Below are 11,929 nucleotides of genomic sequence, written 5' to 3' on the forward strand. Positions count from 1 at the left end.
GCTTTGTTCATAGTGATGCTTTCTAAGGCCCACTTGACTTCACATTCCAGAATGTCTGGCTCTAGGTGAGTGATCACACCATCGTGATTATCTGGGTTGTGAAGATCTTTTTTGTACAGTTCTTCTGTGTATTCCTGCCACCTCTTCTTAATATCTACTGCTTCTGTTAGGTCTGTAACATTTCTGTCCTTTATCGAATGGTCAAATTATGTTCCCACAAAAGGAATGTGCAGAAGTCCCAATCCCCAGTATCTGTGACTGTGACCTCATTTTGAAACTGAATAGGGCCCTGTGGGGCTCCCAAGCACAGAAGCCTTTGTGTTCCCCATTTCTTGTAGGCAAGACTCCAGCCTCCAGGACCTTCCATGAGTCCCAAAGGACAGATTCTAACAGTTGCTAATCAAGGGAGGAGCAGCCAAGAAACCACCTGAGGTTAGACTAAAGGAAACCAGTGCTGTGCTGTGCTTAGTCACTCAGTGGTATCTGACTCTTTGCAACCCCATTACTGTAGCCTGCCAGGCTCCTCTTTCCATGGGATTCTCCAGGCAAGAATACTGGAGTGGGCTGCCATGCCCTCCAGGGGATCTTCCCAACCCAGGGATCGAACCCAGGTCTCCTGCACTGCAGGCAGATTCTTTACCATTTGAGCCACCACAGAATCCCAAGATTACTGGAGTGGGTAGCCTATCCCTTCTCCAGGGGATCTTCCCAATCCAGGAATAGAACTGGGGTCTCCTACATTCCAAGTAGATTCTTTACCAGATGAGCTACCAGGAAAGCCCTAAAGGGACTGGGGAAGCTCATTAAAATTAAGAGACCAACCACCCAAGACCTTGAACACACCCTTATCAGCAAATCCACCCTTGAACCTTTGCCATAAAACTTCTCACCAAACTCCCCTGAGCTGGAACACATAGGATTTCTAAGCAGGATCTCTCTGTGTACCTCTTTGCCTGGCAAAGTAATAAAGTTATCCTTTTCTACTTTACCCAAAACTCTGTCTCTGAGATTCGATTTGTCACCAGTGTACAGAGAGGTTGATTTTCGCATCAATTTGGAAAATAATTCTTTGTAGATGTAATCAAGTCAAGATGAGGTCATTAGAGTAAGCCCAAATCCAATATGACTCGTGTCCCACTTCTGACACATCCCTTGGGCTTCCCTGGTGGCTCAGAGGTTAAAGTGTCTTCCTGGAATACAGGAGACCCGGGTTCGATCCCTGGGTCTGGAAGATCCCCTGGAGAAGAAAATGGCAACTCACTCCAGTACTCTTGCCTGGAGAATCCCATGGAGGGAGGAGCCTGGTAGGCTACAGTCCATGAAGTCGTAAAGAGTCGGACACAACTGAGCGACTTCACTAACACTAACATATAAGAAGGGAACACAGAGACATAGACAGATACACACAAGAAGAATGCCATGTGATTATAGAAGCAGAGATTGAAGTGTTGTAGTTGCCAGTCAAAGGCCATCTGGGGCTACCAGAAGCTGGAAGAAGCAAAGTTTTTTCTTCTGGAGACTTTGAAAGGAACATAGCCCTCTGCCAACACTGTGATTTCAAAATCTAGAACCCAGAATGGGGAAAGAATAAATTTCTATTGCTTTACACTGCCATGTTTAAAGTACCTTATTATAGCAGTTGTAAGAAACTATACACCTACCTTTACATGATAGGGAATCATATACCTTATTAGGTTGTATATGAAATTCATAGAAATTTACCCTAAAAAGGGAAGAAAGTAGGCCCATTGCTTCCTTTCTTTTTTAACCTATCACATAGAGACATAACTATATGAGCAATCATATAATGTGAGATATTTATTAAGTGGGAAAGAACTGTTCATCGCAGCACTGTTTATAATAGCCAGGACATGGAAGCAACCTAGATGTCCATCAGCAGATGAATGGATAAGAAAGCTATGGTACATATACACAATGGAGTATTATTCAGCCATTAAAAAGAATACATTTGAATCAGTTCTAATGAGGTGGATGAAACTGGAGCCTATTATACAGAGTGAAGTAAGCCAGAAAGAAAAACACCAATACAGTATACTAACGCATATATATGGAATTTAGAAAGATGGTAACAATAACCCTGTGTACAAGACAGCAAAAGAGACACTGATGTATAGAACAGTCTTATGGACTCTGTGGGAGAGGGAGAGGGTGGAAAGATTTGGGAGGATGGCATTGAAACATGTAAAATACCATGTATGAAACGAGTTGCCAGTCCAGGTTCGATGCACGATATTGGATGCTTGGGGCTGGTGCACTGGGACGACCCAGAGGGATGGTATGGGGAGGGAGGAGGGAGGAGGGTTCAGGATGGGGAACACATGTATACCGGTGGCAGATTCATTTTGATATTTGGCAAAACTAATACAATTATGTAAAGTTTAAAAACAAAATAAAATTAAAAAAAAAAAGAACTTACATGTTGTCATAGGAACACATAATGCTGCTGCTAAGTTGCTTCAGTCGTGTCTGACTCTGTGCGACCCCATAGACAGCAGCCCATCAGGCTCCCCCGTCCCTGGGATTCTCCAGGCAAGAACACTGGAGCGGGTTGCCATTTCCTTCTCCAATGCAGGAAAGTGAAAAGTGAAAGTGAAATCGCTTAGTCATGTCTGACTCTTAGCGACCCCATGGACTGCAGCCTACCAGGCTCCTCCGTCCATGGGATTTTCCAGGCAAGAGTACTGGAGTGGGGTGCCATTGCCTTCTCCAGGAACACATAATAGGGACCCCTAATTTAGTCAGTGGAGAAGGGGTTTCAAGGGAAGTCAAAGAAAGTCTTCTATGAGGAATGGTTATTTAAGATGATCCTTGAAAAATGAAAGAAGTCAGCCAGACAAAGCAGAAAGAAAGGTGTTCTGGAGAAAAGGAGAGTGTGTAATTGGGCCTAAACTTGAGACATCTTTGGTGTAATTGAAAACCACACAAACATGCTTGCTGGCTGAAGTCTCTCCCACATAATCCTGTTAAAGATGTCATTTACTTACTGTGATGTTTGGCCACTGTTCTTTGTTCCTTCACCTTTTCTTGGAATTCCTTTAGCATCTCAACTTAAGACCAGACGTTCCTTGGTTTTCATTAGTCTCTTTTATTTTGTAAACTCTGATCCAGGAATTTAGGTTCTGGAAATGAATTCCAGAGGATACTAGCATTAGACATAACCCTGGTGGAAAGGGAAAAATGAGACGGTTTAGTTTCTGCCTTCTAGTATGCATATAGAGTCTAGGGGGAAACATAGGTAAAAGGTCTGGAGAAGGCTTAGACAACAGTTCTCAAATTACAACCTGAAGAAAAATATTCAAAGGATTAACATATTCTGTCTTTAAAAGTTCCCATGAAGTTTGGAGGAATGCTGAATTGTTAACACTGTGTAGGTTGGTCATAACATTCCTTCCAAGAAGTAAGCGTCTTTTAATTTCATGGCTGCAATCACCATCCGCAGTGATTTTGGAGCCCAGAAAAATAAAGTCAGCTACTGTTTCCACTGTTTCCCCATCTATTTGCCATAAAGTGATGGGACCAGATGCCATGATCTTAGTTTTCTGAATGTTGAGTTTTAAGACAACTTTTTCACTCTCCTCTTTCACTTTCATCAAGAGGCTCTTTAATTCTTCACTTTCTGCCCTAAGGGTGGTGTCATCTGCATATCTGAGGTTATTGATATTTCTCCCGGCAATCTTGTTTCCAGCTTCTGCTTCATTCAGCCCAACGTTTCTCATGATATACTCTGCATATAAGTTAAATAAGCAGGGTGACAATATACAGCCTTGACGTACTCCTTTTACTATTTGTCAGAATCAAGTTTCTATTGGCTACAACCAAGAATATGCTTACAGGATATCTCTGATTACATTGCTGCAAGGAATATATTTTGGGGGAAAGTAATTTAGGAATTCATGTATATACCCAAAATAGTATCATGGAACATGTCCTTTTAGCCATCTCTGACCAACCCAGATGCCTTCAATAGTCCAATCTTTTCTTCTAATGCCTCCTAGAGAAGTAAGAAAATTAGGATCTACTGTTGGTAAGGATATGGAGAAAAGGAAATTCTCATACTCTGTTGTGGGAATGTAAATAGGTGCAACCACTGTGGAAAACAGTGGGCCTCAAAGTCAAGTGGGCCTTAGGAAGCATCACTACAAACAAAGCTAGTGGAGGCAATGGAATTCCAGTTGAGCTACTTCAAATCTTAAGAGATGATGCTGTGAAAGTGCTGCACTCAATATGCCAGCATATTTGGAAAACTCAGCAGTGGCCACAGGACTGGAAAAAGTCAGTTTTCATTCCAATCCCAAAGGAAATGCCAAAGAATGCTCAAAGTACCGTACGATTGCACTCATCTTACACACTAGTAAAGTAATGCTCAAAATTCTCCAAGCCGGGCTTCAACAGTATGTGAACCATCAAACTCCAGATGTTCAAGCTGGATTTAGAAAAGCCAGAAGAACCAGAGATCAAATTACCAACATCTGTTGGATCATACAAAAGGCAAGAGTTCCAGAAAAAAAACACTTATTTCTGCTTTATTGATTATGCCAAAGCCTTTGACTGTGTGGACCACTACAAACTCTGGAAAATTCTTAAAGAGATGGGAATACCAGACCACCCGACTTGCCTCTTGATAAATCAGTATGTAGATCAGGAAGCAACAGTTAGAACTGGACATGGAACAACAGACTGGTTCCAAATAGGGAAAGGAGTATGTCAAGGCTGTATATTGTCACCCTGCTTATTTAAATTATATGCAGAGTACGTCATGAGAAATGCTGGGCTGGAGGATGCCCAAGCTGGAATCAAGATTACCGGGAGAAATATCAATAACTCAGATATGCAGATGACACCACCCTTAGGGCAGAAAGTGAAGAAGAACTAAAGAGCCTCTTGATGAAAGTAAAAGAGGAGAGTGAAAAGTTGTATTAACATGTATACCTGTGGCGGATTCATTTTGATATTTGGCAAAACAAATACAATTATGTAAAGTTTAAAAAATAAAATAAAAAAAATAAATAAAACTCAACATTCAGAAAACTAAGATTATGGCATCTGGTCCCATCACCTCATGGCAAATAGATAGGGAAACGGTGGAAACAGTGGCTGACTTTATTTTTCTGGGCTCCAAAATCACTGCAGATGGTAAGTGCAGCCATGAAATTAAAAGACACTTGCTCCTTGGAAGAAAAGCTATGACCAACCTAGACAGCATATTAAAAAGCAGAGACATTATTTTGCCAACAAAAGTCTGTCTAGTCAAAGCTATGGTTTATCCAGTAGTTATGCATGGATTTGAGACTTGGACTATAAAGAAAGTTGAGTACCGAAAAATTGATGCTTTTGAACTGTGGTGTTAGAGGACTCTTGAGAGTCCCTTGAACTGCAAGGAGATCCAACTAGTCCATCCTCAAGGAAATCAGTCCTGAATATTCATTGGAAGGACTGATGCTGAAGCTGAAATTCTAATACTTTGGCCACCTGATGTAAAGAATTGACTTATTGGAAAAGACCCTGATGCTGGGAAAGATTGAAGGGGGGAGGAGAAGGGGATGACAGAGGATGAGATGGTTGGATGGCATCACCAACTCAATGGACATGAGTTTGAGTAAACTTCGGGAGTTGGTGATGGACGGGGAGGCCTGGCATGCCTTAGTCCATGGGGTCACAAAGAGTCGGATATGACTGAGTGACTGAAATGAACTGAACTGAACTGAACTTGGAAAACAGTATGGAGGTTCCTTAAAAACTAAAAATGGAACCACCATATGACCCAGCAATTCCTCTCCTGGGCATATATCAGAAAAAAACAAAAACCACTAATTTGATAAGATATATGCACCCCAGTGTTTATACCAGCAGTATTTATAGTTCTCACAATATGAAAACAACTTAAGTGTCCATCAAGAGATAAATGAACAAATATATGCAAATATACACATATATATGCAAATATATACATATATATATATATACACACACTTACAATGAAATACTATGCAGCTATAGGAAATAATGAACTTTAGCCATTACAGCAACATGGGTAGACTTGGAAGGCATTATGCTAAGTGAAATAAGTCAGACAGAGAAATAGCGTGCGGTATCAACTTTTATGTGGAATCTAAAATATATAGCAAATTAGTGAATATAATAAAAAAGAAGCAGACTCAGAGATTCAGAGAACAAACTGGTGGCTACCAGTTAGGGAAAGATGGGCAATATGTACATAGGGAATTAAGAGGTACAAAATTTAGATATAAAATAAGCTACAGTGACATATATAACATGGTGAATAAAGCCAATGTTTTGTATCTGTGTGGTGGTGGTTTGAAAGTGAAAGTGAAAGTGAAGTCACTCAGTCGTGTCCAACTCTTTGCAACCCTGTGGACTATAGCCCACCAGGCTCCTCCGTCCATGGGATTCTCCAGGCAAGAATGCTGGAGTGGGTTGCCATTTCCTTCTCCAGGGGATCTTCCCCACCCAGGGATTGAACCCAGGTCTCCCACATTGCAGGCAGACACTTTAACCTCTGAGCTAGGGTGGTGGTTTAGTGGCCAAGTTATGTTTGACTCTTGGGACCTCATGGACTGTAGCCTGCCAGGCTCCATTGTGCATGGGATTTCCCAGGCAAGACCACTGGAGTAGGTTGCCATTTCCTTCTCCAGGGGATCTTCCCAGCCCAGGAATCGAACTCGCGTTTCCTCATTGCAAGTGGATTCTTTACTGCTGAATCACTATGAAAGCTATAATATCTATCAGTGGAGCATAACCTTTAGACTTGTGAATCACTATATTGTACAGCTATAACATAATATTACACATCAACTATACATCAATTAAAAATAAATAAAAGAAGAAAAGCAAAAAAATAATAATAATAAGGAAGATCAATATCATGTATTCCTGAAGGCAGTCCATATACTCTGTCTTAGCATGTATTTCAGGTCCATGAACATCAACCATAGAAAACTTCTAATCTTTTCCCCGATGTATCATTTATTCTTATCCTGACCCCACTGAGAAATAATCAGGCTCTTTGTGACAGAATGTTATCCTTTACTGTTTCTACTACATAAAACAATACAGCAGATATAGGCCATAGAGTTGGGAGGACTTAGGATGGACTCCGGAGAAGGCAATGGCACCCCACTCCAGTACTCTTGCCTGGAAAATCCCATGGACGGAGGAGCCTGGTAGGCTGCAGTCCATGGGGTCGCGAAGAGTTGGACACAACTGAGCAACTTCACTTTCACTTTTCACTTTCCTGCATTGGAGAAGGAAATGCCAACCCACTTCAGTGTTCTTGCCTGGAGAATCCCAGGGACTGGGGAACCTGGTGGGCTGCTATCTATGGGGTCGCACAGAGTCGGACACGACTGAAGTGACTTAGCAGCAGCAGCAGCAGTAGGATGGACTCCTACTTTGACAAATACTTGTTGATTGAAATACAGGAAGAAGAGATGTCAGAACAACATCTTTCAGAATGTGTTTCTTTTGATGAATTCCCTTAACAAGTTGATGGTAAATTATCTTCAGCTTAGACATGGAGAATTGTGTGCTGAAGTTCTCCAAATGTTTGGGTATAGAGCTTAGCATCTCCATTATTCAGTAACAGCATTGCTTTGGGTGGAATCACTTAAATTCCCTAAGAATCAGGGACTTATGTGTAAAATGAAATGCAATAGTGAGGGTTCTGTTATAAATGTCAGAAAACCTTATCTACCCTGGGTTAAGCTGAAAAGAATTTTTTTTCATAACTGAGTAGATGAAAGATGAGCATTGACTTCAGATGAGGCTTGATTCAGGATTCAATCAATATCACCTGGATCCAATTTCATCTCTATTTTTTATAGTTTCACTTCACTTTTTTCCCCCTCCATCTTAAGCAATTTATTCTCTTAAAATACCAAAACCAGCTTTTCTCAAGGACATATTCAAGTTTAGATGATGGAGAAAATAAGAATGTTTCTTTCTGAGAAGTTCCAGAGAAAATGACATTGTCATTTATATTATTTATGAACTGCTGATAGGCTCAAATTTGTCACATGCTTCAACCCTTGTGTTAATCCACAGGAATTTAATTAACAAAGTGGAGAAAATAATATGGCTACTCAAAAGGAAATTAAAGTTTACTAAACATGATTAGGGCACTACATGGCGCTAGTGGTAAAGAACCTGCCTGGCAATGCAGGAGACATAAAAGACACAGGTACCATCCCTGGGTCAGGAAGATCCCCTGGAGGCGAGCATGGCAAACCACTCCAATATTCTTGTCTGGAGAATCCCATGGACAGAGGAGCCAGGCAGGCTACAGCACATAGGGTTGCAAAGAGTCGGACATGACTGAATCAACTTAGCACACAAACAGGATTAGAATCAATGCATATTAGGATGAAAACACAGCAGAGGGCTATAATATCTCAGACTTCTGTAAAGCTTGTATAAGAATGTGCTCAGTCACTCAGTCGTGTCCAACCCTTTGTGACTCCATGAACAGTAAACCACCAGGTTCTGCTGTCCGTGGAATTTTCCAGGCAAGAATACTGGAGTGGGTTGCCATTGCCTACTCTGTATAAGATAATATGTATAAAATACTCAACACATTGAGAGAGAACTGAATTATTTCAAAATATTGCTACTTTACAAGTGCACGATACTTAAATATACTCTAAACTGTATTTAAGTCCTAATCATTCACATCAAAGACAAGAAGACATGCTAAAATTATGCCACAGTGCTAAAAAATTAAGCTTTTCATATACAGTGTGAGATGGGAAAAGGTAAAAGACCTTGTGTGACCATGAAGAATGTTATACCTGATTCTTCTTTTTGATACTTCTTTCTTGGAGGATCAAACTCTTGCTCTGACTTCCCTCATGCTACTGACACAGTAAGAGGGACCTGGAATCACCTACTTGGAGGTTGCATTCTTCTAACCTATCTTGAAATTCTGTCTTGGCAAATAAGGAGGTAGCCAAGGGAAAGAAGTCTGGGCATCCTATTTGACTTGTGTTTCTTATTTAAAAATAAATAAATAAATTCCTGTAGTTTCCACATTCTCTCTTCCAGTTGAATAGAAGACTCTGTGAGGGCTGGTTGCCTAATTTCATCCACAAACATAGCCTGTTCACAGGCCTGGCATATCACTTTGGTCTCTTATTTAGATGTTTAGATGTTCAGCTTTTGAAACTATAGTCATGATTCAGAAGAGGCTTCCCTGGTGGCTCAGACAGTAAAGAGTCTGCCTGTAATGTGGGAGACCAGGATTTGATCCCTGAGTCAGGAAGATCCCCTGGAGAAGGAAATGGCAACCCACTCTAGTATTCTTGCCTGGATAATTCCATGGACAAAGGTGGTTTACTGTCCATGAAGTCACAAAGAGTTGGACATGACCAAGCGACTAACACTTTCTTTCATGATTCATAAGTTTCAGATAGCAGATATGTTTTTTCTGGACATCCAACTGCCAAAAAAATGGCTCTTTCCTTTCCACAGACAGACTAGGAGTCAAATATCAATCATGGAAATAGAGAATGACTCTTTCTTTCTGTCCTTCAGGCTTTATTCAACTCTCCAGTTATTTTGTGGCCCCAGCAAATAAGGAGGTTCTGGCAGTGTCTGTCTGATGACAGTTCAGGAAATAAAGCAAAAAGAGGAGTCCAGACACACTGAATCATTTTGCCTGAGAAGATACAGCTGGTCAAGCAGTTTGTTAACTGAACTGAGGTTTTGCTACCATAAAGATCTATATATTAGTTCAGACTGCCATTACAGAATACTACTGAAGTGTTTAAAGCAAAGAAAATTAATTTTTACAGTTTTGGAGGTTTGAAGTCCAAGGGTTAATTTATAATGAGACCTCTCTTCTTGACTTTCAGATAGCTGCCTTCTTTCTCTGTCTTCACATGGTCTTTCCTCTGTGTGCTTATGGGGAGAGAGAGTGATCTCTGGTGTCTCCTCCACTTCTTTTAAGGTCACCAATCCTGTTAGATAGGGCCCCACCCTTATGATCTCATTTAAATTTAATAGCTCCCTTAAAGACCCTATTTTAAAACAGAGTCACATTGTGGGGTTAGAACTTTAGCATAAGAATTTGGGGCCAATATAATTCAGTCCATTACAGAAACCAAGAAGCAAATGTGTGAAAATGAAAGTGTTAGTCACTCAGTCATGTCCAACTCTTTGTGACTCCATGAACTGTATCCCAGTAGACTCCACTGTCCACGTAATTCTCCAGGCAAGAACACTGGAATGGGTAGCCATTCCCTTCTCCAGGGGATCTTCCCGACCCAGGGATCAAACCCATGTCTCCTGAATTGCAGGTGGATTCTTTACTGTCTGAGCCACCAGGGAAGCCCAACCAAGAAACAAAACTCTGAAGCTATTCAAATCTGTTGTGGTCAGAAATCATCTCTCTGTTTGTCTTTGTGTGGTAAAATGGGACCACTGATCATAATTTTACAGAAGCAGAAAAAAGTGACAAAGTTGTGACTATCTGTGGCATCTGAAAATTTCCCAGGAAAAGAGACTTACAAAATATGTATCAATACACTCTTTGCAGCATAATTCTTCATCAGCAATCCCTACATTCTTTCTTCACCAAGAATCCAAGATTTCTGGAAGCAGTATCAGTGTGGCTATGAGATTCTCTCAACTCTGCTTTCTGTCTGGTACTTCCTAGGCCTGAGGTTCTCATTAAATAAATGCATCTCTCCCATCCGAATCCCTCCTCCTTCTTTCACAACACCTGTTCCATAATATTATGGTTTTTTTTTCCCTCTTGTTCATTAGACGTGAGCATATTCTAAATTAAGTCTTCACTTCTTGGTTTTAATTGGATAATCACTTTTACTTTTAGATTAGCCAAAGTGTTTACAGACACAATCTGCACGCTTATGCTTAATTTAGGGATGAGTATTTACTAGAATGCTGGAAGGGAGTCTTTTCATCGTCTGGCCAGCCTTCTTAATGTGGCATTGTGGGGCAGGAAATAGCAAGAAACTAATCCAGTGGCATAAGTGGACTAATTTTATATATATATATATATGTTTATATTTACATATTCATATATACTTATAATACATTTGCAATTATGTGCATATATATGCTTGTAAATGCAATTTTCATTTAATATTTTAATCATGAGTTTCATCATTTTACTAAATACTCTTCAGAAATATTATTGATGCTTGTTAAATATATCATTATATAGGATAGCTTGTGATGGGCTGTGCTAGTCACTCAGTCATTCCAACTCTTTGTGACCCCATGGACTATAGCCCGCCAGGCTCCTCTGTCCATGAGGATTCTCCAGGCAAGAATACTGGAGTAGGTTGCCATGCCCTCCTCCAGGCTTCTTCCCAATCCATGAATTGAAACCAGGTCTCCTGAATTGCGGGTGGCTTCTTTACCATCTGAGACACCAGGGAAGCCCATAAGATAGCTTATAACGAACCACAAGGCTGGAAGGTAGATTTCTTAGCATAATTTGTGGATGGTATATTATTAGCTAGTGAGCTTAAATGACTTCCTTAAGTTGATTAAATAAGTGATGAAGATAGGATCACCTGAGAGGGAAATGTTGGTCAAAGGGTATAAATTTTTACTTGAAGGTAAGGCAATGGCACCCCACTCCAGTACTCTTGCCTGGAAAATCCCATGGATGGAGGAGCCTGGTAGGCTGCAGTCCACGGGATCCCGAAGAGTCGGAAACGACTGAGCGACTTCACTTTCACTTTTCACTTTCATGCATTGGAGAAGGAAATGGCAACCCACTCCAGTGTTCTTGCCTGGAGAATCCCAGGGACGGGGGAGCCTGGTGGGCTGCCGTCTATGGGGTCGCACAGAGTCGGACACTACTGAAGCGACTTAGCAGCAGCAGCAAGTTCCGGGTATCTAATGTACAGTATAGTAGTTGCAG

At 40.9% G+C, this 11,929-nt stretch overlaps 1 long non-coding RNA gene across 1 annotated transcript in view; it reads right to left on the bottom strand.

Moving 5' to 3' along the window:
* Positions 1-3,171, bottom strand: part of LOC123329595 — a 32,662-nt gene extending 29,491 nt beyond the window's left edge. Inside the window, exon 1 of the long non-coding RNA XR_006545149.1 lies at positions 3,006-3,171. This is a non-coding gene — a long non-coding RNA (uncharacterized LOC123329595). The remainder of the gene's footprint in view (positions 1-3,005) is intronic.
* Between the last annotated feature and the right edge of the window lie 8,758 nt (positions 3,172-11,929).

The sequence above is a fragment of the Bubalus bubalis genome, chromosome 16 (genome assembly GCF_019923935.1).
Source record: "Bubalus bubalis isolate 160015118507 breed Murrah chromosome 16, NDDB_SH_1, whole genome shotgun sequence".
In the NCBI taxonomy this organism is placed as follows: domain Eukaryota; kingdom Metazoa; phylum Chordata; class Mammalia; order Artiodactyla; family Bovidae; genus Bubalus; species Bubalus bubalis.